Raw genomic sequence first — 26188 nt, 5'->3', positions numbered from 1 at the left:
GTCTTCCTGCCCATCTGCATGATGAAAGGTGTTCTTCATCTCTAGAGAAAGAACTAATGAACTCTGAGTGCAGACTAAAGCTGACCTTTTTTTACTTTCTTTATGTTTCTTGCTTTTTGTTGGGGGGGGAGCGGTTTGCAACAGAGCAAATATAGAAATAAGTTTTGCATGATTTCACATGTAAAATTGATATTATGTTGCTTGCCTTCTCAATGGATGGTGAAGGAGAAAGGGAGAAAAAAGAATTTGGAACTCAAAAAAAATTTTAAGAAATGTTAAAAAAAAAATTGATTGATTGAGTAATAAAAGAAAAACATAGCTGTTCCAGATCTGCACCTAATTCACTGTAAAATGTTAAGTGAGTCCCTTCCCCTTCTGAGCCTCAGTTTCCCCACCTATTCAATGAAAGGGTCTAGAAAGAAGATTTTTAGGCATCCCTTCCATCTCTATGAACCTATAAATACTTTGCCCCTCCTAAGATTTCAGTTTTCATTTAATTCGGGCCTTCACAAAACCCAAGAGGAGGAGAGAGAAAAATACACAAGACCCTGCACACAGTAGGTTCTTCATAAAGGCTTGTTGAATACAGCTGCTGTCTCTTGCTTCACACCTCCTGCAGCAGGGAGTATATGGCCACCCTCCCATTGCCCGAGCAACGTTCCCTGTCAGCTTGTTGCCAGCCCCGCGGTACAAGATTGGGATATTGGCATCTGTCTGCTGCTCACGAGGTGGGAGGAAAGGGAAAAGAGATGAATCAATACTTGCAGGGATGTCCCTGCTCTCTGGAAATAGCCTCAAAACTTGAGTGAGAGAACAGCAACCCTGCTCCTGCCAGTGCTGCTGAGGGCTGATGGCGTGGGTAGAATGGGGAAAGTGGGGGCACATCACTGGGAGGAAAGAATTCTTACCAACCACTGAAGACATTCTGAAGACAGGAATAGATGGCCTCAGAGTGCTAGAGGGGTGTTAGAGGGGCAATACAGAAAATGCCCTCCTAAAGGTCTAGTGGTGTCCTTACCCTGGTAAATGCATCTTTCCTCCACCTTAAAAAATCTCATCTGGCTAAGAGACAGCTCTGCCCTCTTCAGCTAGTCAGCTAGCTGACATCTATACACAGAACAGGGAATGTTAGAGCTGGGAGGGGCCTTAGAGAGATGAGATCAGAAAGACTCAGAGACAGGGCCAGAGGTAGCTTAAAGGAACTCACCCTGTTCTCCCAAGTCCCTTCAAGTGTCTTCCTATGATCAACCCTGATGGCCACAGGCAGTGGTCATAACACAAGTAACGTCCCCTGTCCTCCCAAAACACGGATTGCTCCATGAAGTCAGGCCAGCCAGATCCAGGTACCAAAGACCACAATAATGAGTTATCCAGCCCAGGGCAACTGCCTCTGCTGCAGGAAGCTTGTAAAGGGGATTTTTTTCTCAGATGTGATATTCACTAAGATCCTTTCTAATTCTGAGGTTCTGTGGTTCTCTACAGCACTGTCCCCAGTGGAAAAGGATGACTTGGAAGGGGGCGAGTTCCCCAGGCCTGGAGATCACCAAGAACAGAATGGGCATTTCTTGGGAGTTGAATTCTTGACCAATTCCAAGTTAATGTGGATGGTCTCTGAGTCCCTGCCAACTCTGAGGGTGGAGGGACAAAAGAGGAATTTTCTGTCACCCTTCTCAGGGACCTCCCAGAGATCATAGATCTATAGCTGATAGAAACCCTGGAGGCCACTGGGTCCACTCTCTCCATTTTACAGACAAAGGACTGAGATCCTGTTGGCAGTAATGGCAGGGTCATCAATTGAACCTAACTCCTGCCTCTAAATGTGGTGTTTCTCCCACTGTGTCATGTTGCTCTTCCCATCTCCCGGTTACTCCCCCATAACATCAGGAGGACCAGATGTTTCCAGTCATCATAGCCAGGGTCACAGAATTTCAGACCTCAGAGGGTGTCTAATGCAGGGTCCCAGGCATGCAACCATCCAGCCTCTTTATGATGATCTCAGAGGCATGCCAGATTTAAAGAAGTAGCTGCAGATTTGGTTGAACTGAGGCAGAGTGAAAAGAGAAGAATCAGGAGAACAGTGGCACGATGGTCATAACAAAAATGTGGAAAAAAAACATTTCTGATCAAAGCAGTGGCTGCTGTGACTTCAAAAGTTCCACGAGGTGCAAAATGAGACCTACCTGAATTCTCAGACATGGCTAACACATTGTTAATAACAACTATCGTTGTTGTAGGGAAAGCTGAAATTTATAGGTCATTTTGAGGTTTGTGAAGCACTTTGCCCATATTATCTAATTAAATATTCACAACCACCCTGGGAGGGAGGTGCTGTTACTGCCCCATTTTATAGATGAAGTGACTTCCGAGACAGAAGCTCAGCGACTTGCCCACAGTCACAGAGCTAGCAAGTATCAAGGCTGGATTTGAACTCAAGGCTTGCCAGTCAATACACTGCCCACAAAACCATGCATTAATATGTCTTCTCTGACTATTGATATATTTCTCACAAGGGGAAGCTTCTATGGGGGGCAAGGGGAGTAATAGATATGCCCCAAAAGAACATCAATAAAATATTTCCAAATTCACAGAAGAAAACAAAAGATACATGCTGAGGGTAGAGGATAAAAAGAGCAATTTTTCTATTGCCTTGTTAAGTCTAACACATATCAGTCTATTTTAAAAAACCAAATTGTACATAAAAGTTCATGGTTTTTTTCTTATTCAATCCTTTCTTGTTCTTCTTTGTCTGTTGAAATGTTTATGTTTGTTGATGACAGGTGAATGCACAATGAAAAAGAAAATGAAAACTAGGAGGGCAAATCCAAATAACCCTGAAGGTTCTCCCCATACTCAACAAAGAGGGCAAAGATGACAAGATATGAGAATAGTCCAAGGTGGAGGACTCTTGGCCAAACGCTTAATTGGTCCAATTATTCTGGAAGGTAATCTGGAATTATTCTTTTTCAATTTAATTTAATTTATTTTTGCTACTCTTTCTTCCCCTCCCACTCTGCACTAAAGAAGACCACCATCTGACGCAAAGTTAAAAATTTGTGTAATACCAAACTATGCCGACTTCTATTTGTCAGTTGTTTTTCTGGACGTAGATAGCATCTCTCTTTATAGCTGACTCGACTGAGAACAACTTGGTTGTTTACATTTATTCTATGAACAATGTTGTTGTGGTTGTATGTAACATTGTCTTGGTTCCACTCACTTCACTTTTCATTATATCATGCAAGTCTTTCCATGTTTTTCTAAAATCAACCAGCTTGTCATTTTTTTACAGTGCAGTACTATTCTATCACAATCATATACAACTTGTTCAGCCATTCCCCAGTGGCTGAGCATTCCCTCAATTTCCAGCTCTTTGCCACTACAAAGAGAGCTGCTATAAATATTTTAGAGTATATAAGTTCTTTTCCTTTTTCCCCAGTCATCTTGGGAAACAGACCTAATAGACCTAATAGTGTTGCTGAGTCCAAGTTAATACACAGTTGTATAACTATTTGGGCATGATATCTGGAATTATTCTCAAGAAAGTAACAAAAATGCCCACACCCTTTGACCCAGAGATACTACTGCCAGTTATATACCCCAAGGAGGACAGTGATCCAAAGAAAGGTCTCATGTGCACCAAAATATTCATAAAAGTGCCTTTTGTAATAGTAAAGAACTAGAAAGAAAGAGGATGCTCGTCTATAAGAGGATCATGTTCCCCTTTGTGATACCTGAGTGTAATGGAACGTTACAGAATAACAAGAAATGATGGATATAAATACAAAGAATCATCAGAAGACTTATATGAACTGATTCAGAGTGAAATAAGCAAAACCAGGAAAAAATATACACACCGACTACAATAGAAATGGGAAAAGACCACTGTAATAAAACAAAACTCAGTACTGTGAAATGATAATAGCCAGGTTTGGTCCCAGAGAAAAGAGATGTGTGTGGAACACCACATATGCCATACTTAGCTGATGCACTGGTTAGTCTTGGGGGAGGCTTTTTCTCTTTTTATTTTAACTGTATTCCAGTAGATATTTCAAACTTGCCAGGTCTAACACAGAAGTCACTTTTTTTCTCCCTCATGAACACTCTCCTCTTCCAAATCTCCCTATTACTGCTGAAGGCTCCCCAGACTTGGAATCTCAGGATCGTTCTCTACTCCTCTCTTGCACTAACTCCAAATAGCCAATGTGGTGCCAATTGTAGTATTTCTCCCTTCACATCTTCTCTTGGGTATGTCTCCCTCTCTCCACACCACAGAAACCCCCTGGTTCAAGTCCTTATCACCTCGTGCTTGGTCTACTGCAACAGCTGTTGGTGGGTCTCCATGCCCCAAGTTGCTCCCATCCTTATCCATTCTCCTCTCAGCTGCTTAATTGATTTTCCTAGAGTGAAGATATAACTTTAAGAAGAGATATTATGGTGTCATGTTTTGCTTCCACAAAATTTATTAGGAAATAATCAGGATTCATGGGGAAGTTTGTTTATTTTATTTTACCAAGACAATGACCATTAAGGGTCAGGGGGACTAGAAAGGTTAAACCTGAGGGGTCATATCCTATTCCCAAGTACCACACCTACATAATCTACATATAGAGAGGATGTAGGGAAAAGAATGTGAAGAAGTTGAGGAATTTGACTCACCCTAACTCTAGTAGGAGGGACAGAACTGAGTAACCTCACTCCTGCCTCTGTGTCAGTGTGAGTGTTCCCAGTGAGCACCTTACCCTCTTGCTCATGAGAAGTGTAATAAATACCTTCCTCTGCTCACTCTGTCTGAGTTCTATCAGTGAGAAGGTGTTTAATGTACTAAGGGGTATATCACTTGTATCTTCCTAAGATTCTACCTGTGATCCCCACAGCCAAGTTTCTCACATAACCCCAACACCTCTCCTAACTCAATAAACTCCAGTGGCTCCCTATGACCTCTAGAACCAAATTTAAAATCCTTTGTTTTGTTTTAAAGCCCTTTATGACCAGGCTTCTCCTATACTTTCATAACCCTGTGTGTTACTCCCCCAACACAATCCAGTGACACTGGCCCACTTATCTGTCCTCCATTCCCAGAATGTTCTCCCTCCTCCTCTGCATCTCTTGACTTCCTTGGCTTCCTTCAAGACAGTTCAAATCTCACCTTCTACAAGAAGCCTTTCCTGCCTCCACCATACTTCCCATGGCTGGTGCCTTCCTCTGAGATTGCCTCCAGTTTCTTCTATCTATATCTTAATTGTACACAGTTGCTTGTGTATTGCCTCCTCCAGCAGACTGTGAGCTCCTTGACAGCAGGGACTATCCTTTGCTTTTCATATGTCTTCAGTGCTTAGCCCAGTGCTTAGAACAAAACAGGCATTTCAAAAAGCGTGGCTCTCTGGGAGGAGAAGGGGAGGGATATGTTGGGAAGGGCAAATATAAATACAAAAGAGACTCCCCTAAACGATTCAGACAAGTTAAAATAAAATTCATCCAATCTGTGTCTCAAGATCCCAGAGAACCCGGATTGGTTTGCCCTTTCATTGCTGCTGCCTCTTCCAGCCAGAGCCATCAGCCCTGCAGGAGGGACCAATGTCTTTTGGCAATTATATGCCTCCTGGGGAGGAAACAAATATATTTTTCTGAGAAAAACAAATAAAGTAATTTCTCAAAGCAGGGGAAAGTGGGTCACAGAAACTCTACTGAGGAAGTGGTTGTCTCTCAAACACTTCCACCTCCCTGAGAAATGTGACTGTACAGCACATGGCTTCGGATACCCCCAAAGCCCTCAGACAGAGAAGGCAAAGGTCTGGGTAATAGAGTTAGGTTGGTGACTAGACAAAGACTTAGTCAACTTGAAAACATAAGCTGGAGAAGCAGTCTGTTGGACTTTGTTTTAAAGGAATGAACCAACAAGCTTTGAGCATTTAGAGAACTGTAAAATATCAGAGCTAGAAGAAACATTAGAACATAGACAAGCATTTACTAAGCATCTACTAAGTGCTTTACAAATATCTCATTTGATCCTCACAACAACCCTTGGAGGGAAGTGCTGTCATTATCCCTATTTTGCAATTAAGGAAAGTGAGGTAGGCAGAGGTTAAGTGACTTGCCCAGAGTCACACAGCTAGTAAGTCTGAAGGAAGATTTAAACTTAGGTCTTCCTAACTTCAAGCCCAGACCTCTATCCACAGCACCACCTACTGTTCCCTATAGAAGTAAAGTATAAGAAGAAAAGTAGGAAAAGGCCAGATTGTAAAGGACTTTAAATGCCACGGAGGATTTTATAACTGATCTTGGAAACAATAGGGAGCCATTAAAGGTTATTGGGAGGAGGGGGAGTGGTAGAGTAGATGTGATATGAATGTCAGATCTGGGAGGGATATTAAAACACTCAATACAAGTGCCATAGCTAGTTCATTTATATTTAAAGCAAGGACTTTAGAGACCATCCAGTCCAAGCCTCTTATCCTACTGTTTTGGGGATTTAACACAAAGGAATGTAGAGACTTACCCAAGGTCACACACAACAAATTCATTAAGTAGCTCAGCTTTCTGGTTCCCAGTCCACTACCTCAAGTTAGTCAATGTCAGTACTGTTCGAGTTGCTGCTGTTGCTGCTTTTAATTGTGGAAGAATTCCTGAAGGAGAGCCTGAGCTGGGGAGGGGGAGGAGGAGCCAAAATTTTATGGCACTTCAAGGTTTACAAAGCACTTTACAAATATCTCTTGATCATCACAACAACCCTGGGAGGTGGGCAGTATTATCATTCCATTTTACAGATGAGGATACAAAAGTTAAGTGACTTGCCCAGGGACACACAGTTAGCTATGAGTCTGCCATTGACTATGAACCACAGTCTCCCTGACTCCAGCTCCAGCGCTCTGTGTACTATGGCACCCCTTAGCCTCAGCAAAGAACAGTGTATTTGGAGGAAAGGAGGGGAGAGGAGAGGGTATTCAAAGCTCCAGGAGGAGTTCATGAAGCTGAGGGAGAAGCCTCTCGGGAGCACTGAATGCTTGAAAAGAAGCAATGAGAGATGAGCTCAAGGGTACAGTGGGATCAGACATCACACTCCAAAGAGGTAACACCACTCACCATTCTACCAACACATTTCTCCTTCTTCCAAGTCTTTGCTGGCTCGATTTCCTAAGCCTGCAATGACCCACACACACACCACCAGCACCAGCTGCTTCCCCCAACCAATCCCCAGCTATAGAAATTCTACCCAGAAATCCAACTCTAGGGTCACCTAGAAGAATGGGAGAAAACTGCCAAGGTCTCTCAAATGCACAAAATCTAGGTCACAAACAAAAAGTCCAGATGAGAATAACACAAGGAAACCAGTCTGACTTCACAGGTGAGAGACACTGACACTTGGTGGCATGAGACCCACTTACACCTTCCCAGCTCTTATGTCTGCTTTGTTCTCATGACACTGGCTCCCCACCACTCCATGAACAAGACATAACATCTTTTGACACTTTCTCGTGGCAGGTTTCCCGCATGTAGTAGCCTTCTTTAGGGTGGGGGAGGGCAGGGAGGAGAAAAATGAAGGAAAAAGTACACAGCATAGAACAAAAGAAAACCTACAAGGAACCAAAGAAAAGTTTGAAAGTTTGAAAGGCAAGTTTGAAAACAAAGTGTAATATTAATTATATAGGTTTTCTTGAAATGGGAATTTGTTGTTTTATATTGATATACTCTCTTATGGTCTGTTGTGTACAATGGCAATTTTTTTCTTGTTTTACATTTAAGTTTAAAATAAATAATAAATTTTACCAAAAAAAGTTTTACAAATATTATTTCCTTTGAAACTCACAACAACACTTAGAGATAGATGCTATCATTATTCCCATTTTATAGATGAATAATATTCTTTCAGACCTGTATTTGACTTATCAATGAGTCAAAAAACATTTGTTCTGTGCCAGGCACTAGGCCAAGCCCTGGGAATACAAACAGATAGTCCCTGTCCTCAAGGAGTTCCCAATCTAATGGGGAAAACAATAAGCAAACAAATATTCACAAACTATATGCAGGATAAATTGGAAATAATGAAGAGAAGGAAGGTATTCAAATTGAGAGGGGTTAGGAAAGGCTTTAACTTTCCCCTCCCTCATCCCACCACCTACCCCTACCCTGACTTTTATTTTATCTTTGTGTGTATCTCTCATTTTTATAGCACTTCCTGAAAACAATACACTGTTGAATTCAATTTTTTAATCTAATATCAGTTTCAATTTTATGGGTAAATTCATCCCCTTCACATTCTAAGCTGTAATTACTTGTGCATTTTCTGCCTTACTATTTTTCCTCACTACCCTTCTCACCCTATGCCTATACTACCTCACTGTTCTGCTTTACTTCTTCTGGTTACCATCCCCTCCTATTCCTTACCCTACCCACCCTCCAAGGGTCCCTCCCTTATCCTCTTCCCCTGCCCTCTCCCCTTGCCCTTTCATTTCTTTCTGTATTTAGAAGACTTTTATACTTTTCTAGGTATACAACTTCTGTATCAATTTTTCCTTTTATTCTTCATTTGTATGAAATAATTGCTCCTTTTTAATTCTCCCTAAAGTTTTGGGATTTTTTTTTAGAATCACCCCACGATACACAGCTCAGTCCAAGCCTTTTTTTCAAACTACCCAAATGATGATGACAGTCATAAGAGTTCTGACAATATTTCCACATATAAGAATAAACAAGTAAACAATTTGACCTCATAGAGTCCCTCATAATTGGCCTTTAATGTTTACCTTTTTTTCTCCTGTATGTTGCCTGCTGAATTTTCCCTTAAATTTTGCTATTTTTGTCCCAAATACTTGAAAGTCTTTCAGTTCATTAAATGCCCATCTTTTTTTCATTCAACATTATAGTTAATTTTGCTAGTAAGTTACCCTTGGCTGTAACTCCTGTTCTTTTGCTCTACAAAATACAGTATTCGAAGACCTACAGTCCTTCAACATAGTAGCTGCTAGGTATCATGTCATCTTTATTGTAGGTCCATGACAATTAAATTATTTCTTCTTGTTACTTCCAATATTCTCTCCTTAACCTGGGAGCTTTGAAACTTGACTGTGATATTACTGTACATTTCCCTCCTGGCATCTCTTTCAGTTGATGATTGGTGGATTTTTTTTTCTATTTCTGCCTTGCCTTCTTGTTCTAGTATTTCTTGATAATTTCTTGTAATATTTTATCGATTCACTTTTTATCACAATTTTCAAATAGTCCAACTAGTCTTATATTATTTCTCCTCAATCTATTCTCCAGATCTGTTTTTTTTTCTGAGATATTTCACATTCTCTTCTAATTTTTCATCCTTTTGATTTTGTTTTATTATTTCTTGAAGTGTTAGAAGGTCATTAGCTTCCTTTTTGTCCAATTCTAGTTTTCAAGGAATTATTTTCTTCCTCAAGGTTTTTATTCTCTATTTCAAATTGGTTGACTTTCTCTTCATAACTTCCCTGATTTTCTTGGATTGTGCTTATTTTTCCCCCTAATTTTTCCTCAGTCTCTCTTATTTGATTTTTAAAGTCCCTCTTGAGTTCCTCCAAGAACTCTTTTTGTGCTTGAGAGCATTTGACATTTCTCAATTAAAAAGGAATAGCTTTTTTTTGCTCTGTTATCTTCCTCTGAATATGAACCCAGATCTTCTCTAGCCCCATAGTAGCCATCTATGTATGGTTAGTTCTTTCTTCTTTGGAGACTCATTTTTATTTTTTATTTTTTTGCTTTATTTTCTTTTTAGCAGCTATTACTGTAATCAAGGTAGAATCCCGAAGTATGGGAAATAATGCCCCAAGTCTCAGATCTTTCTTCCTGTCATTTTCTGAGGTCTGTGTCAGGGTCCAACCTTGGGTTCTCCCTTCTACTCCTAAGCCACAGCTAGGGCCCCCAACCACTCTGTACCACAAAGGATCTTGCTCCCTTCTGTCCCTTGGGAGGCTGCAAACTCCAGCCGTTCTCTATGCCCTGGAGCTAAAGCGAGACACTCTGCTCTCCTGCAAGTGCCTACAGTCAGAAACTACTGCTGCTGCAATCACCATGTGTATGCTAGCTCCTTCTCCACACTCGAAGTCTGGGATGTGTCTACATCCCAGTACAGTTGTGCTTGGCATCCCTCAACAATGGAATTGTTCAATTGAGAGAGTGAGATTGGTGACTTTGCACAGCCCTCCCTCACTTAAATCCAATTCACTTGCAAGTCTTGACATCACCTCCCTGATGTCATGGTCTTTTTCCAGAGTGAAGGGACTAACTACTCAGCCATCAGATCCCTACATTGTCCATGAAATGACAGTTTCTAAGGCTGAGGCTGCCTCCCAACCCAGATGCCCCAAGGACTTGTTGTTTGGTGATTCTGCAGAGCAGGCCTGGAGGTGTTTGCACTTCACTCAAGCTGAACCTCTGCCCCTGGGGGGGTCTTTCCTGAGATCTTCTCAAGTTATTTTAGAATTGCTTACCCCTAACTTTTGTTTATTTCCACTGCTATACCTACATTCCTTTGGAGGCAATGTTCTATCTTTTTTTTTTCAAGGAAATTTGGAAAACATAAAGTTTTCTAATCAACTCTGCCATCCCAGAGTCTTCTCCTGTAAAGCACTTTACAAACCTTAAAATAAATGCTAGCAGTCATCATCATCATCATCATTGTTGTCGCCATCGTTGTTGCCTTTTTCCAAAGGCAGACAAATAGGTAAAAATAGAAGTAGGGTACCATTGTATAGTTAAAATATATGTTCATTTGAGGAAATACAAGAACTAGAGTAGGGACGTGTGCTGAAGAGCATGGGTGTGGGGGGGAAGAGGAGGGGAAGAATTAACACAAACAGAAGGAAAAGTGATACTGACATTGACGTATACTACAGATATATGGAAAGAAATAAGTAATAGATAAGTTCAGTAAAGAGATCACAAGCCTAGCAGAGAGGAAGGATAAGGTATTGATGGGCAGCTTAAATTATACAAGAAGCTGATGACTCTCCTCTCTCTCTCTCTCTCTCTCTCTCTCTCTCTCTCTCTCTCTCTCTCACACACACACACACACACGCACACACGCACACACACATATATACATATATACATTCACCCCTCCCAGTTAATAGTTACTTAACTTGCCCTAATGATAATGTCATCTTTCATTTATTCAAAACAAAAACTATTATGTATCTCATGCTCTTACACACACACAAAAGTATATGGTTTCTAGAGGGAAAATTACAGGACCCTTAGAGGAAAACAACCATTGCTTCCTAGAGTTCCCAATATTGGAGAAGAAAGTTAAGAATAGACCGATGTGCATTCTAGATTCTGAAGCAGCAGATTTCATAGCATTCAAAGAAGGGATAAATAGGATCCCAGGACTAAAATTCTCAAAGAAATTTGATCTAGGCAAAAGAGGTAGCTCTCAAAAATAAAATTCTAAAATCATAACAAAAAAATTCTGATAAGGAAGGAAAAGGAGGGTGTCTAAAGAGGTCAATGCAAATGCACAGGGAAGTCCTTGGTGAATTTAGGGTTTTTTAATCTGTGTAAAAAAGATGAAATGAAGGATCACTAATGGAAGATGAATCAAAAACATGGTAGAGTCCTCTGAGAAGGGTTCAGGTGTTCTAAAACTCATAACAACCTAAATCTGTCCCCCCAAAAAGTTAAGGAAAATAGAAGGGGAGGGGGCGATTGTACTGGAGAGAATCTGAATCTTATGAGAGGGAGAGGAGGGACACTGCTCTGGTGGATGACATAATGAAAACTGATGATTAACAAAAGGCAGAGCATATCAACTCCCCTTATGTTTTCTCTGTGAAGGAGAATGATCCTGGGATTGTAAAGGACAAATCAAATATGGTTAGTTATGAGTCAATACCCAAAATATATAAGGAGAGAACAAGAGAGCACATAACTGCCTCTAAGGAGATCAAGTACCAGATTAACTATGTCCCAAGGACCTGAATAGACTTGATTTCTGAGCCAGACTATGAAGATTGAGAGAATGGAAAAAGTGAAAAGATGCCCTGTCTTTCAAAAAGGGGATAAGAATGGAGTCTGACAATTCTAGGCCAATGATCTGAACTTTTATTTTGGGGGGAAACTCTACAATCTGTTATTATATTGTAAGCTCCCTGAGGGGAGGGATTGTCTTTTGCTTCTCTTGTATACCCATCAGTTAGTATAGGGTCTGGCATATAGTAGGTGCTTGATAAATGTTTATTGATTAATTATTGAAGGAAGCACTCACAAATATCTAGAAAAAAGTATAAATCACAAAGAGCCAACATAACTTGACCAAGAACAATTCACACCAAACCGACTGACCTCTCTACAGTCTGACCTCTAACCACATCATTCAACTCCAAATGCTCTCTCTAAAATTACAGTTACTCTCTTAATTGCCAGCTCCAATGGCCTTTTCTCAGTCCTCATTCTTCTTGGTCTTTCTATAGCCTCCAACACTGTCAATCACCTTCTTCTCTGGGATACTCTTTTCCTTTTAGTTTTTGGGGATTTTTATTTGTTAGTTTTTTTTGTGATGTTGCCTTCTCCTGGTTCTCCTCCTACCTGTCTGACAGCTCCCTCTCAGTCTCCGGATAAGACCACATCTGGTATATTGAGTACGATTGAGTACACTGCATTTTAAGAAAGGGCAGCTAGAGAACCAGAACATTATACACAGTAACAGCTACAGTGAGCAAGGATTGTTTCTGATAGACTGAGCCCTTCATAACAATGCAAGGACCTAAAACATTCCCAAAGGATTCTTGATCCAAAATGCCATCCACATCCAGAGAAAGAACTATGGGATTGGAATGCAGAATAAAGCAGACTATTTTCTCTTTTGTTATGTTTTGGTTTGGTTTGGTTTGTTTCATGGTTTCTCTCATTCATTTTAATTCTTCTATACAACATGACTAATGTGAAAATGTGTTTAATGACAATATATGTGTAGAACCCATGTAAGATCACATGCCATCTCAGGGAAGGAGGGGAGAGAGAGGGGGAGAAACTTTGAAACTTAGGGAAGTGATTGTTGAAAACTAAAAATAAATAAATTAATTTTTTTAAAAGGGGGCAACTAGGTGGCACTACAATAGACAGAGTGCTTAGCCTGGAGTCAGGAAGACTCATCCAGCCTCAGACACTGAACAGCTGTGTGACTGTGGGCAAATCACTTAACCTTGTTTGCCTAGGTTTCCTCATCTGTAAAATGAACTGGAAAAGAAAATGGCAAACCACTCCAGTATCTCTGCCAAGAAAATTCCAAATATGTTCAAGAAGATTCAGACATGACTGAAACAATTGAACAACAACCACATTTTGAGAAGGATATGGATGTCCTGGAGACCATTTGGAGAAGGGCAACCAAAATATTTAAGAATTTCTAGTTCTTGTAACCTGAATATTAGTTGAAGAGATTGAGGATATTGACCCTGAAGAAGAGAAGATTTGAAAAAGTTATGACCACTCTTCAAGTGTTTGAAAGACTGTCACATGGAAAGGGGATTGGACTTATTCTACTTGACTTCAAAAGACAGTACTAGAAGCATGGGTGTAAGCTGCCCAGGAGATTTAGACTTTATGTACAAAGAAAAATTCTAGCAATGCAAGCCTTCCAAAAGTGAAATAGTATAGCCTGGAATGGAGTTTCTCATCATTAGAGCCCTTCCAATGAAGGGTGAGTATATTACCAGTTTGAGGGTACAGTGTAGAGGGGGTTCTTGTTCAGGTATTAGTTGGCTTGATGGCCACTAATATTCCCTCCATCTCAAAGATCCTGTAATTTGCATTTATTCAACACAAAGGGGGAATGTGCCATACCTTCTCACTGCAGGGCAGTGATTTACTCCCAACATCAAGAAAAATGAAGCATCTGTTACGTATAAATTAAAACAAATTTTTGGTTCCTCTAAAGCACACACAATTATGATAACTGGCAGTAAATAGATAATATATTGAAATTTATGTGTAAGAAGCCATTCCTCATTGTTAATGCAGAATCATTAATAACCATCTCTTGAAGAGTTCCCTTCCCCCTCCCACCAAAAGAAAACCTTTCAAAATGTCAAGTGTTTCACTTCCTTCTTTATAAAAAATACAGACAGATTTGGGAGAACATAGGATTGACATTTGATCCTCCCAAGACAATACTCTGCTCTAGGAGAGATTAATGGTCCCTTCAACTCTTAGTTTCAACAAGACCAAGTAGCTTGTGATAGCAATGTTTAGATGTTTGGCACTTGTCCCCATCATCACCATCATCATCTTATCATTATCATCATAATTATCTATCCCTATCAGTCTATCACACCCACTTTTAATCATTTCTTTTTGATGTTGTTTAGATCCCTGGTTCATCAAGTCATTGATCTATGATCAAAGAGGCATGTTATCCTTCCTCTGTGACAAAAGACCATAGTATCACAGATTAAGAACTGGAAGGGACCTTAGCCAGTAGCTAGTCCAATCCCTATCCACAGTTTACGGAGAAGGAAACTAAGACCCAGAAAATCTGTAACCTGCCCAAGGCCATGAGAAACTAAGAATAGAGCTGGGACTCTTACATCACATAATTTCAAGGAATGGGAACAGATACTCTCAACTAAAAACAGTGGACAGTTTGGTTTAACAACTGGAAATAGGAAAGAAAGAAAATATAGTTAGAGTGCTGTCTGGCATTAATTGGACACCGCTATTTCCTAGGTGAGAAATATCCACAAAGAATAGAAGCTGTACATGGCTAAAACTAGCTGGAAGAAACAAGGAGACTGAACTCTGATTTTAGACCTTTTCTTTCCTGACCTCTGAATGCCCTTGACAGTTCTTTGACAACTTATCCTTTTATTCTCCAGACATGCTTCTTCTTTGAGGGTCCAGTTATTCTTTATTCTGTCAACATCCTGACCAGAGACATCAGTTAAGCTTAGGGTCATAAGATGAATCAGCACTAAAGCAATGGACAGCACCAGGCTACAGAAAGCTGAAGGAAGCCATAGCGAGGCACCATTCAGTGAGGTAGAAGGAGGTAGGAAGGCCAAGATGGTGGAGTAGAAAGATGCACATACACATAGCTCCGAACCCACAACCCATAGAACATCTGTATAAAGTAACTCACAGCGAATTCTGGAGCAGCAGAGGCCACAGAACAGTGGAGCGAAGGAGATTTCTGTTCCAGAGGGATCTGCAAACCTCTCGCAAAAGGTCCGTCGTGCTGCGGATGCAGAGCCCAGCCCAGCCCAGCCCTGCCGCGGCCTGCACCAAGAGGAGCAGATCCCAGCTGGCTTCAGGGACGGAATCTTCAGCAGCCGCGTGGGTCCCTCCACCCACAGGTGATGGGGGTCAGTGAGAAGGTCTCTTTGGTGGGTCAAGAGGGGAGTGGAGTACCCCCATAACTCAGGCCCCCTCGGGAGGCAACAGCAGAGGTGGGAGCAGACCAGGGCTCCCCAAGCAGGCAGGAGCCGGGATCCATTGTTGAAGGTCTCTGCACAAACCCCCTGAGGGAACTGAGCTCATGAGGCGGCTCTGCCCCCACCCAGGCAGCTGAACTTGATATCACACTGAATAGCAGCCCTCCCCCCGCCCAAAGCCCTGAGGCTGGGAAGCAGCATTTGAGTCTCAGACCCCAAGGACTGGCTGGGAGGATCTGGAGGCGAGGTGGGGGTGAGGAGAATATTCAGAGGTCAAGTCACTGGCTGGGAAAATGCCCAGAAAAGGGAAAAAAACCAAGACTATAGAGGGTTACTTTCTTGGTGAACAGATTTCTCCTCCCCTCCCTTCTGATGAGGAAGAGCGGTGCTCACCATCAGGGAAAAACACAGAAGTCAGTGCTTCCGTATCCCAGCCCACACAATGGGATCAGACCATGGAAAAGCTCAAAAAGAGCTCAGAAAATTTTGAAAATTATGTTAGAGGACTGGAGGAAAAACTGGAGTGATTAAACAAAGACATGCAAGCAAAGTATGAACAGCAGATCAGCACCCTGCTAAAGGAGACCCAAAAAAATGCTGAAGAAAATAACACACTGAAAAATAGGCTAACTCAATTGGCAAAGGAGGTTCAAGAACCCAATGAGGAGAAGAATGCTTTCAAAAGCAGAATTAGCCAAATGGAAAAGGAGATTCAAAAGCTCACTGAAGAAAATAGTTCTTTCAAAATTAGAATGGAACAGATGGAGGCTAATGACTTTATGAGAAACCAAGAAATCACAAAACAAAACCAAAAGAATGAAAAAATGGAAGATAATGTGAAATATCTCATTGGAAAAACAACTGACCTGGAAAATAGATCCAGGAGAGACAATTTAAAAATTATGGGACTGCCTGAAAGCCATGATCAAAAAAAGAGCCTAGACATCATCTTTCATGAAATTATCAAGGAAAACTGCCCTGAGATTCTAGAACCAGAGGGCAAAACAAATATTCAAGGAATCTACAGAACACCGCCTGAAAGAGATCCAAAAAGAGAAACTTGTAGGAACATTGTGGCCAAATTCCAGAATTCCCAGGTCAAGGAGAAAACATTCCAAGCAGCTAGAAAGAAACAATTCAAGTATTGCGGAAATACAGTAGGATAACATAAGATCTAGCAGCTTCTACATTAAGGGATCAAAGGGCATGGAATAGGATATTCCAGAAGTCAAAGGAACTAGGACTAAAACCAAGAATCACTTACCCAGCAAAACTGAGTATAATAATTCAGGGGAAAAAAATGCTTTTTCAATGAAATAGAGGACTTTCAAGCATTCTTGACGAAAAGACCAGAGCTGAAAAGAAAATTTGACTTTCAAACACAAGAATGAAGAGAAGCATGAAAAGGTGAACAGCAAAGAGGTCATAAGGGACTTACTAAAGTTGAACTGTTTACATTCCTACATGGAAAGAAAATATTTGTAACTCTTGAAACTTTTCAGTATCTGGGTACTGGGTAGGATTACACACACACACATGCACACGCACACGCACACGCACACGCACATAGAGACAGAATGCACAGAGTGAATTGAAGAGGGTGGGATCATATCTTAAAAAAATGAAATCAAGCAGTGAGAGAGAAATATATTGGGAGGAGAAAGGGAAAAATGGAATGGGGCAAATTATCTCTCATAAAAGAGGCAAGCAAAAGACTTTTTAGTGGAGGGATAAAGAGGGGAGGTGAGAGAAAAACATGAAGTTTACTCTCATCACATTCCACTAAAGGAAGGAATAAAATGCATACTCATTTTGGTATGAAAACCTATCTTACAATACAGGAAAGTGGGGGATAAGGGAATAAGCAGGGTGGGGGGGATGATGGAAGGGAGGGCATGGGGAGGAGGGAGCAATATGAGGCCGACACTCATGGGGAGGGACAGGATCAAAAGAGAATAGAAGTAATGGGGGACAGGATAGGATGGAGGGAAATATAGTTAGTCTTATACAACACAACTATTATGGAAGTCATTTGCAAAACTACACAGATTTGGCCTATATTGAATTGCTGGCAAAGGGAAGGGGTGGGGAGGGAGGGAGATAAAGAAGTTGGAACTCAAAGTCTTAGGAACAACTGTCAAGTAATGTTCTTGCCACTAGGAAATAAGAAATACAGGTAATGGGGTATAGAAAGTTATCTGGCCCTATAGTACAAAAGAGAAGTTGGAGACAAGGGCAGAGAGGGATGATAGAAGAGAAAGCAGATTGGTCATAGGGGCAATTAGAATGCTTGGTATTTGGGGGGGGAGGGGACAAAAGGGGAGAAAATTTGGAACGCAAAATTTTGCTAAAATGAATGTTAAAAGTTAAATAAATTAATTAATTTTTAAAAAAAAAGGAGGTAGGAAGTTGCCACTGTTGTGAGTCTTCTATCACCTTCAGAAGGCAAACTTCACATTTTACATATGAGAAACTTGGGATCCAGAAAAGTCACAAAGGTAGTAAGTAGCATCTGGAAGAACAAGCCGATCACTAAATTTTAAGTCAGGGCCTAGGGATTAGTCAGTGATCTTATCGTGCTTCCAAGAAGCTCACCTCATGATATTTTGATCAGTCCCATGAAGAACTCTTACATGCAACTGTTGCCTTATGTTCCCTGGGGAAATTTTCTCTTCTTCCAGCTAACCATCCCTCAAATAATCTTCACATAACTTGGTTGTTACTATTATTTCATATTTAAAGTACTTAGCAAACATTACACAAGTGCTAGTTACTATTGTTCCAGTGGATAAAGTGCTGGGACTGGGATCAAAAAGACTCCTTCTCCTGACTTCAAATCTGGCCTCACACTATCTGCGACCCCGGGCAAGTCACTGAATCCTTTTCGCCTCTGTTTCATCATCTGTAAAATGAGCTGGAGAAGGAAGCCCCTCAATGGGGCTATGAAGAATCTGATACTACTGCAAACAAATGAACAAACATATAATCATCATCATCACGTTTCATTTTTGGAATCTCTTTATTAAAATGTGGTACCCCAAAATTGAAAACAATTCTCCAGATTTTGTATGACCAAGAAGGTACTATGGGCCCTCCTTAACCCTGGTGGACTTTCCTCTTGCAGTGCAATTTAAGAGTGTGTTAGGGGCGGAGCTAAGATGGTGGAGTAGAAAGACATACATACGCAGGGTCTCCCAACACAGCCCATAAAATACCTGTAGAGAGGGACTCTCAACAAATTCTGGAGCAGTAGAAGTGGAGAACAACAGAGTGGAGGAGATTTCCAGCCCAGTGTAACCTGAAAGGCCCACAGGAAAGGTCGGTTGCACCAGATGCAGAGCAGAGCCCAGCCCAGCCTTGGCCACAGCACTCAGCTCGCAAACAGCCCTCAGGGGTGGACTCTTCAATCACAGTAGCAGCCGTTGGAAGATCCCTCAACCGACAGGCACCAAAGGTCAGTGACAGGTTTTTTTTCAGCTGGCCAAGAAAGGAGAAGGGCCTTCCCATAACTCCGGCCTTAAGCAGTGGCCTGCAGAGGCCACATCAGGCAGGTGGCAGCAGTTCCCACAGCAGCCCCTACAGCAGCCCGAATCCATTGTTGGATCGTAAAACCCCTGGGGGCACTGAGCAGCCAAATCTCAACTCAGCCCTGTGTAAAGGCCCTAAGAGAGCTTATCTTTATCTCACACTGAATGGCAGCCCTGCCCATGCAGCTTATCTGAATCTCAGCCCCCAGTGCTGGCTTGGTGGAACTGGAGGTCAGGTGGCAGTGGAGAGGAAACTCTGCTAAGATTCTGGGCACAAAAATCTCTCCCTGCTCCCAGACATGCTTGATTGTGCCACTTTGGAGGAACTGAGATCTTACAGATCCCCAGAGTATACCCCACTCTTGACAGAGAACCCAAAAGTCAAGTAACTGGTTGGGAAAAATGCCCAAAAAAGGGAAAAAATAAGACCATGGAAGGTTACTTTCTTGGTGAACAGATACCTTCTCCCATCTTTTCAGATGAGGAAGAACAATGCTTACCATCAGGGAAAGACATAAAAGTCAAGGTTTCTGTATCCCAAACATCCAAAATAAATATTCAATGGTCTCCGGCAATGGAAGAGCTCAAAAAGGATTTTGAAAATCAAGTAAGCGAGGTGGAGGAAAAATTGGGAAGAAAAATGAGAGAGATGCAGGAAAAGCATGAAAAGCAGGTCAACACCTTGCTAAAGGAGACCCAAAAAAATGCTGAAGAAAATAACACACTGAAAAATAGGCTAACTCAACTGGCAAAAGAGATTCAAAAAGCCAATGAGGAGAAGAATGCTTTCAAGAGCAGAATTAGCCAAATGGAAAAGGAGGTTCAAAAGCTCACTGAAGAAAATAGTTCTTTCAAAATTAGAATGGAACAGATGGAGGCCAATGACTTTATGAGAAACCAAGAAATCACAAAACAAAACCAAAAGAATGAAAAAATGGAAGATAATGTGAAATATCTCATTGGAAAAACAACTGACCTGGAAAAGAGATCCAGGAGAGACAACTTAAAAATTATGGCACTACCTGAAAGTCATGATCAAAAAAAGAGCCTAGACATCATCTTTAATAAAATTATCAAGGAAAACTGCCCTGAGATTCTAGAACCAGAGGGTAAAATAAATATTAAAAGAATCCACCAATCACCTCCTGAAAGAGATCCAAAAAGAGAAACTCCTAGGAACATTGTGGCCAAATTCCAGAGTGCCCTGGTCAAGGAGAAAATATTGCAAGCAGCTAGAAAGAAACAATTCAAGTATTGTGGAATACAATCAGGATAACACAGTATCTAGCAGCTTCTACATTAAGGGATCGAAGGGTGTGAAATATGATATTCCAGAAGTCAAAGGAACTAGGATTAAAACCAAGAATCACCTACCCGGCAAAACTGAGTATAATACTTCAGGGGAAAAACTGGTCTTTCAATGAAATAGAGGGCTTTCAAGCATTCTTGATGAAAAGACCAGAGCTGAAAAGAAAATTGACCTTCAAACACAAGAATGAAGAGAAGCATGAAAAGCTAAACAGCAAAGGGAAATCATAAGGGACTTACTAAAGTTGAACTGTTTACATTCCTACATGGAAAGACAGTATTTGTAACTCTTGAAACTTTTTTCAATATCTGGGTAGTTGGTGGGATTACACACACACACACACACACACACACACACACACTCAGCACAGGGTGAATTGAATAGGATGGGATCGTATCTTAAAAAAATGAAATTAAGGGGTGAGAGAAATATATTGGGAGGAGAAAGGGAGAAATGGAATGGGGCAAATTATCTCTCATAAAAGAGGCAAATAAAAGACTTTTCAGTGGAGGGGAAAAGGGGGGAGGTGAGAGAAAAAACATGAAGCTTACTCTCATCACATTCAACTAAAGGAAGGAATAAAATGCACACTTATTTTGATATGAAAACCTATCACAATACAGGAAAGTGGGAGAGAAGGGGATAAGCAGGGTGGGGGGGATGTTGGAAGGGAGGGCAGTGGGAGGAGGGAAAAATTAGAAGCCAACACTGTTGGGAAAGAACAGGATCTAAAGAGAGAATAAATGAAATAGGGGGCAGGATAGGATGGAGAGAAATATAGTTAGTCTTACACAACACGACTATTATAGAAGTCATTTGCAAAACTACACAGATATGACCTATATTGAATTGCTTGCCTTCACAATGGGGATGGGTGGGGAGGGAGAGAGGAAGAGAAGCTGGAACTCAAAGTTTTAGGAACAACTGTTGAGTATTGTTCTTGCATACAACTAGGAAATAAGAAATACAGGTAATGGGGTAAAGAAAGTTATCTTGCCCTACAAGACAAAAAAAGAAGATAGGGATAAGGGAAGGAAGGGATGTTAGAAGGGAGGGCAGATTGGTGATGGGGTAATTAGAATGCTTGGCGTTTTGGGGTGGGAGGAGGGGAGAAATGGGGAGAAAATCTGGAACTCCAAATTTTGTGGAAATTAATGTTGAAAACTTAAATAAATAAATTTAAATACAAAAAAAAAGAGCGTGTTAGAGTTTTAGCCACCATAATACATTTGACTTATTTTGAGCTCATTCATTTGTGTTTTTTTCTCCCTTCCTCCACCCATTCCAGTAAGGAATGTAGTGGAAATGAGGTTCCTTGATTTTTCAGCACATAAACCTTTCATATTGTATCCATTGGGGTGGAACAGAGAAACCAAACCTCTGAATTCATTGAGAAAATTCTCTGGTGCAGAGAAGTTATTTGACTTACTCAGGGTCACGAAGCCAGTATGCATCAGAAGTGGTACTTCAGGGCCAACTATCCCTACACTGCTCAATAGCTCCTTCTCTATAGCCCCAGGAAAAGAGTCTAAAAGGAAAGGAGTCTAAAAAAGGGATCTTAGAAGTGAGGCTACATACATATTAGGGAATCAGTTTTTTGATATTCCTATATGTTCCTCTCACCATCAGTGAGCACTAGGTTCATCATTTCCTCTCTTTGAGCTTCATTTTTTTCATATGTCAAATGAGGGGGTTGATCCAGATGATCACCATAAGATCCCTTCTAAAATTCTCCAATTGTTCAGAGCACAGACCAACTTCAGGGATTGTACTTAGTTGTTTGAGGGTAGAAATACATCCACAAGCATGTGCCAAGTCAGTTCAATTGATTTTAATTCAAAAGGATGATGATTCCATAAAACTTCAAAGGACCCAGACCTGATGACGTCTTTATCTCATTCTTCAAGAAATTCTTCAGTCTTTGAGATGAGACACTCATGTACTGAAAACAAATGGTCAACCAAGCTTCCAATCCACAACTGGAAAGAACTTCATATGTGGTCCACTCCAACCCCCACCCAAAACAATGATACTTGTTGGAGTTTTTACTCTCTGCCAAAGCAGAGGCGCTGATAAATGCCTGACTTGCCTTAAAAATAATTATTTTCTTCCTTCTGAATTTGAGTAAACCCATTAATGACTATTCTTTGGACCTAGTCATTGAGCTGATTCCAAAAACATAATGCTCTCTTTTCTATGAAGGTATCAGGAAAGAACTTTGCCCAGTGTTTTACTAAAGCCAAGGTACATTTTATCTGTAACAGTGCTCTGGTTTACCAACTTATTAGTCTTCCCAAAGGAAAAATAAAAATGTTTATCTTTGACATTGCTGCTTCTTGGTTCATGATGATCACATTCCATCCTCTTACTATTTCAGCTCTTTCAGAATCTGTTTCCTTGATGATGATACCCCCTTCACTGATGCAAATTTTAAGGCCCTAACATGGATTCACTCCAAGATTGAAAATGTCCTAAAGTTCAATCACTCATAATTCTCGGGGTCCATTGGTGCTCCCAAACCAAGAGGCTTTCTGTTCTTATGCAAGAACTCAAATATTTCCTAATCATATCTCTACCTCAGCCAGGGCTTTGTCATCACAGTTTGTAAAATGCTGAGATCACTGTCAGGAGTAGGATTAACATCTAGTGTGCATTCAGTACCAGGGTCTAAAACACCAACAGAGCAAGCCAGCCTCCACTAGTCCCAGAATACACTTGTCCATGTCCCCAGATGTTGCAGAGATACACATTCAAAGACTCCAGCTAACACTCCCATATAGACAAGCAGGAGGTCTTTGAAACTCTTATGTTGAATTTATTACGTTGTTTAAAACAATAGAGATCTGTGGCTTCATGTATTTCTTTTTCTGTTTGTTTATATGGAAATGCTTACTCTTAATCATTCTTGTCAAGTACAGAACACTGAGAAAAAAATTTAATTAAACTAATACTTCCAGAGCTTCTGTACAGATGATTGCTGAGGTCCAGGAATCTCTCTGCCACCCACACATTCAAACTCCTCTCTCAATTCTTTCACATTCACACTCTTTCAAAAGCATAAAGGCCAGCCTACATACCTACTTTTCTAATTTATCCCAATATTATCTTAATACTGTCTTCTAATGGCAACATGAGTGAATATGGAGAAGACTGAGAGATTGGAAATTTGCTATTCCAAGTGGCTCTGAGCCCCCTTTAGATGAGCACTCAGCTGCTACTACTTCAAGTACCTGCTACTATGACTCCTGGCCTTACTAGATGGTCTTTGTGAGCTGTTGTGACCCAAAAAGTCATGACCCTGAAGCCAATCTGGTGATAAGCCTCTGAGAACCTAACTAGGCAATCCTCAGATGACATGTAGTCAGAGCATCACCGAAGCCATACTAGAAGGCTTTTCAGCTTGGTATGGTCCTCTAGAACACAGTTTCATGACACAGTTAGGCAGCAGCAGAAGGCCTTAGCACAAGCCTTTTCACAATGTGGTCTAGAATATTACTAGTAATTGAATCATGATTATGGATCCTGAATAATCTATCTTTGTCTCCATTTAGTAAAAAAATAAAATAAAATAGTAAATATTTGCCTATCTCCAATGGTTTAGGACTTCTTCTGCTCTCCATGATTTTTAAGGATCATGGGCAATTGTCAGAAGACTCTGAGATGTATCCCTTTTCTCTTTTGACAGAAAGTTTCCACTAATATCTGCATCATTGAATTCCCCTATCACTACTACATCATTATTAAATGCCAAGTTTGCGATCTCTTTTCCAAACTCATCAGCTTCCTTGTATCCTGATGGTTTATAATAAACTCCCACTGTGATATGCTTTCTATTTCATACTATCTTACCCAGATGCTCACCACTTTATTTTCTACCCCAAGTGCCTGGCTTTCCTTACATGAAACAATATGCTAGAGTGGAAATGTTACTAAATGACCTTGAGCAATCACTTTTGATATCAAAGTCTCAATTTTCCCATGTGAAAAACTGAGGGAATTTGATACAAAGGCCTCTAAATCCCATGAATATCTATTATTGGACATGTTGTTCCACTCCTCTATTTGTCTAAATTATTCCTTTTGCATAATTTATATTTTCCTCTAAGGCTGTTTCCAGTTCTGAGTCTAAGAGTTCCCACTGTGCAGACTATGATATTCCCTTAGATAAGCAGCCAATACAGCTGATCCAGCAAGACATATGTCTTAAGTAAATGCTGCAATGGACAGTTTACTAGGCCTAGAAGTGAGTAAGAAGAAGAGAGTTGGCTGGATGGTCATTGGGACGTGACCTCTATCTCCTCCCTCAAACAAAGACCCATCCTTTTAGATCCATCTTTCCAAAGATGCTATGCTCCTAAAACATGGTTCATCATAATATCCAGAATATCAAAGTAGCAATTTGTACAAAAGACAACTGAAAGATGTGTGGAGGGTGGGAGTATGTTGGAGTTGACCAGGAGTAAAGCACATAGGAGAATTGATCATTGTAAAAGATAGTCTTTGAGAAATTCATAACCAAACAAGCGACATGCTGTCATGTAATAAGAGGGAGGTTTAACCAGTGGATGGCTTATCTGGCTCAATAGTACCCAGGGAATGTCAAGAGCTGCAGAGGAAGGTCTTCAGAACATTGGGTGGGCTCCTTGTGAAGGATTTATGAGAGAAGATGAACAAGAGATGAGAACATGTGGGTGAGTTGTGACATGGACCATTGGCTAGAATATTTACATTGAGATCACAGAGCAAATAATGGAAGAGATCCTGGGTAAGTTCCTTCTCTTTTTTTGTCTCTTGGTTTCCTCATCTGCATAAGGAGTATATTGGATAGAATAGTCTCCAGTCTCTCCAGGTCTAGTTCTGTGTTCCTCAGCAATTTGGGTTCCTAACTGGGTCTTGTCTCCATTTCAATAAACTTGCTTTCCATGTGTGTTCCCATGTGCCTGCCCATCCTCATCTCTATAAATGATTCTTGTGCTCTGCCAACCCTGGCAGTCTCTGGAGCAGCTAATGGTGTGATTGACAGCCCATTATCGCTGTATCACTCCCACCCCAAGCTGAGAAATGAGGAGGGGCTAGGAAAGGAGATGTGTTTGTTTCTTTTCTAAAAATGCACATTTAAACTGTGGGAAAAGAGAGGCAACCATATGGACCATACAAACAGCCAGGCTGTACCAGATGCAAGAGAGAAAAAGAGAGAGGGAGAGAGAGAGAATGAGAGAGAGAGATTGTGAGAGAGAATGAGAGAGAATGTGAGAGGGAATGAGAGTGAGAGAAAGAGAGAATGAGAGAGAAAGTGAGAGGGAATGAGAGAGAGAGAATGAGAGAGGGAGAGAAGGTGAGAGAGAGAGGTGGAGAATGCTAAAACTTCTTGAAACTTTCTAGGTATGATTATTGAGTGTTACCCAGCAGATGGGAGCAGGGGGAGCAAGGGGAGCATCTTTCCTTATCCAACTACATATTTAGGGGTTAGAGTAATCTCTAATCTCACCAACTTTGGTAGGTCTGAGCTCTCCCAAAAGACAGTTAATTTAGAGTGCCTAAGAACTGGATTTCATGAACTGAAACTCAGTGCCATGCAGGAACTTAAGACGCCAATAAGAACTATGCCATGTGGACTTTTGAGACTCTTGAATACAAGGAACTGGGTGAGATCATCAAGAAAGGACAAGGTTTGAGAATGCCTAGGTCCCCAGGGAACTATACAGAATTCAGAGATATAAGTGATGTGCCAAAACTAATCCAGTTTGATTTACCAGGACAGTAAATATTTTCCTGGGGGAGATGTAGGATGAGTAATCAGAACCTCTGACTGATTTGATGGAGTGGAGCACTTCCCACGAAACTGGATATGAACTATGGCCCTTTGCCAAGGAACATGTGCTTTGGTGGGAGGACACAGGGTACCCCTTGGACTGGTCCCATGTGATTGACACTCCCTCAAAGATAATTGATGACTGAGTCGG

Source organism: Notamacropus eugenii, chromosome 3 (genome assembly GCF_028372415.1).
Source record: "Notamacropus eugenii isolate mMacEug1 chromosome 3, mMacEug1.pri_v2, whole genome shotgun sequence".
Taxonomy (NCBI): domain Eukaryota; kingdom Metazoa; phylum Chordata; class Mammalia; order Diprotodontia; family Macropodidae; genus Notamacropus; species Notamacropus eugenii.
The sequence above is the reverse complement of the archived record's forward strand: the minus strand, read 5'-3'. Positions refer to the sequence as shown.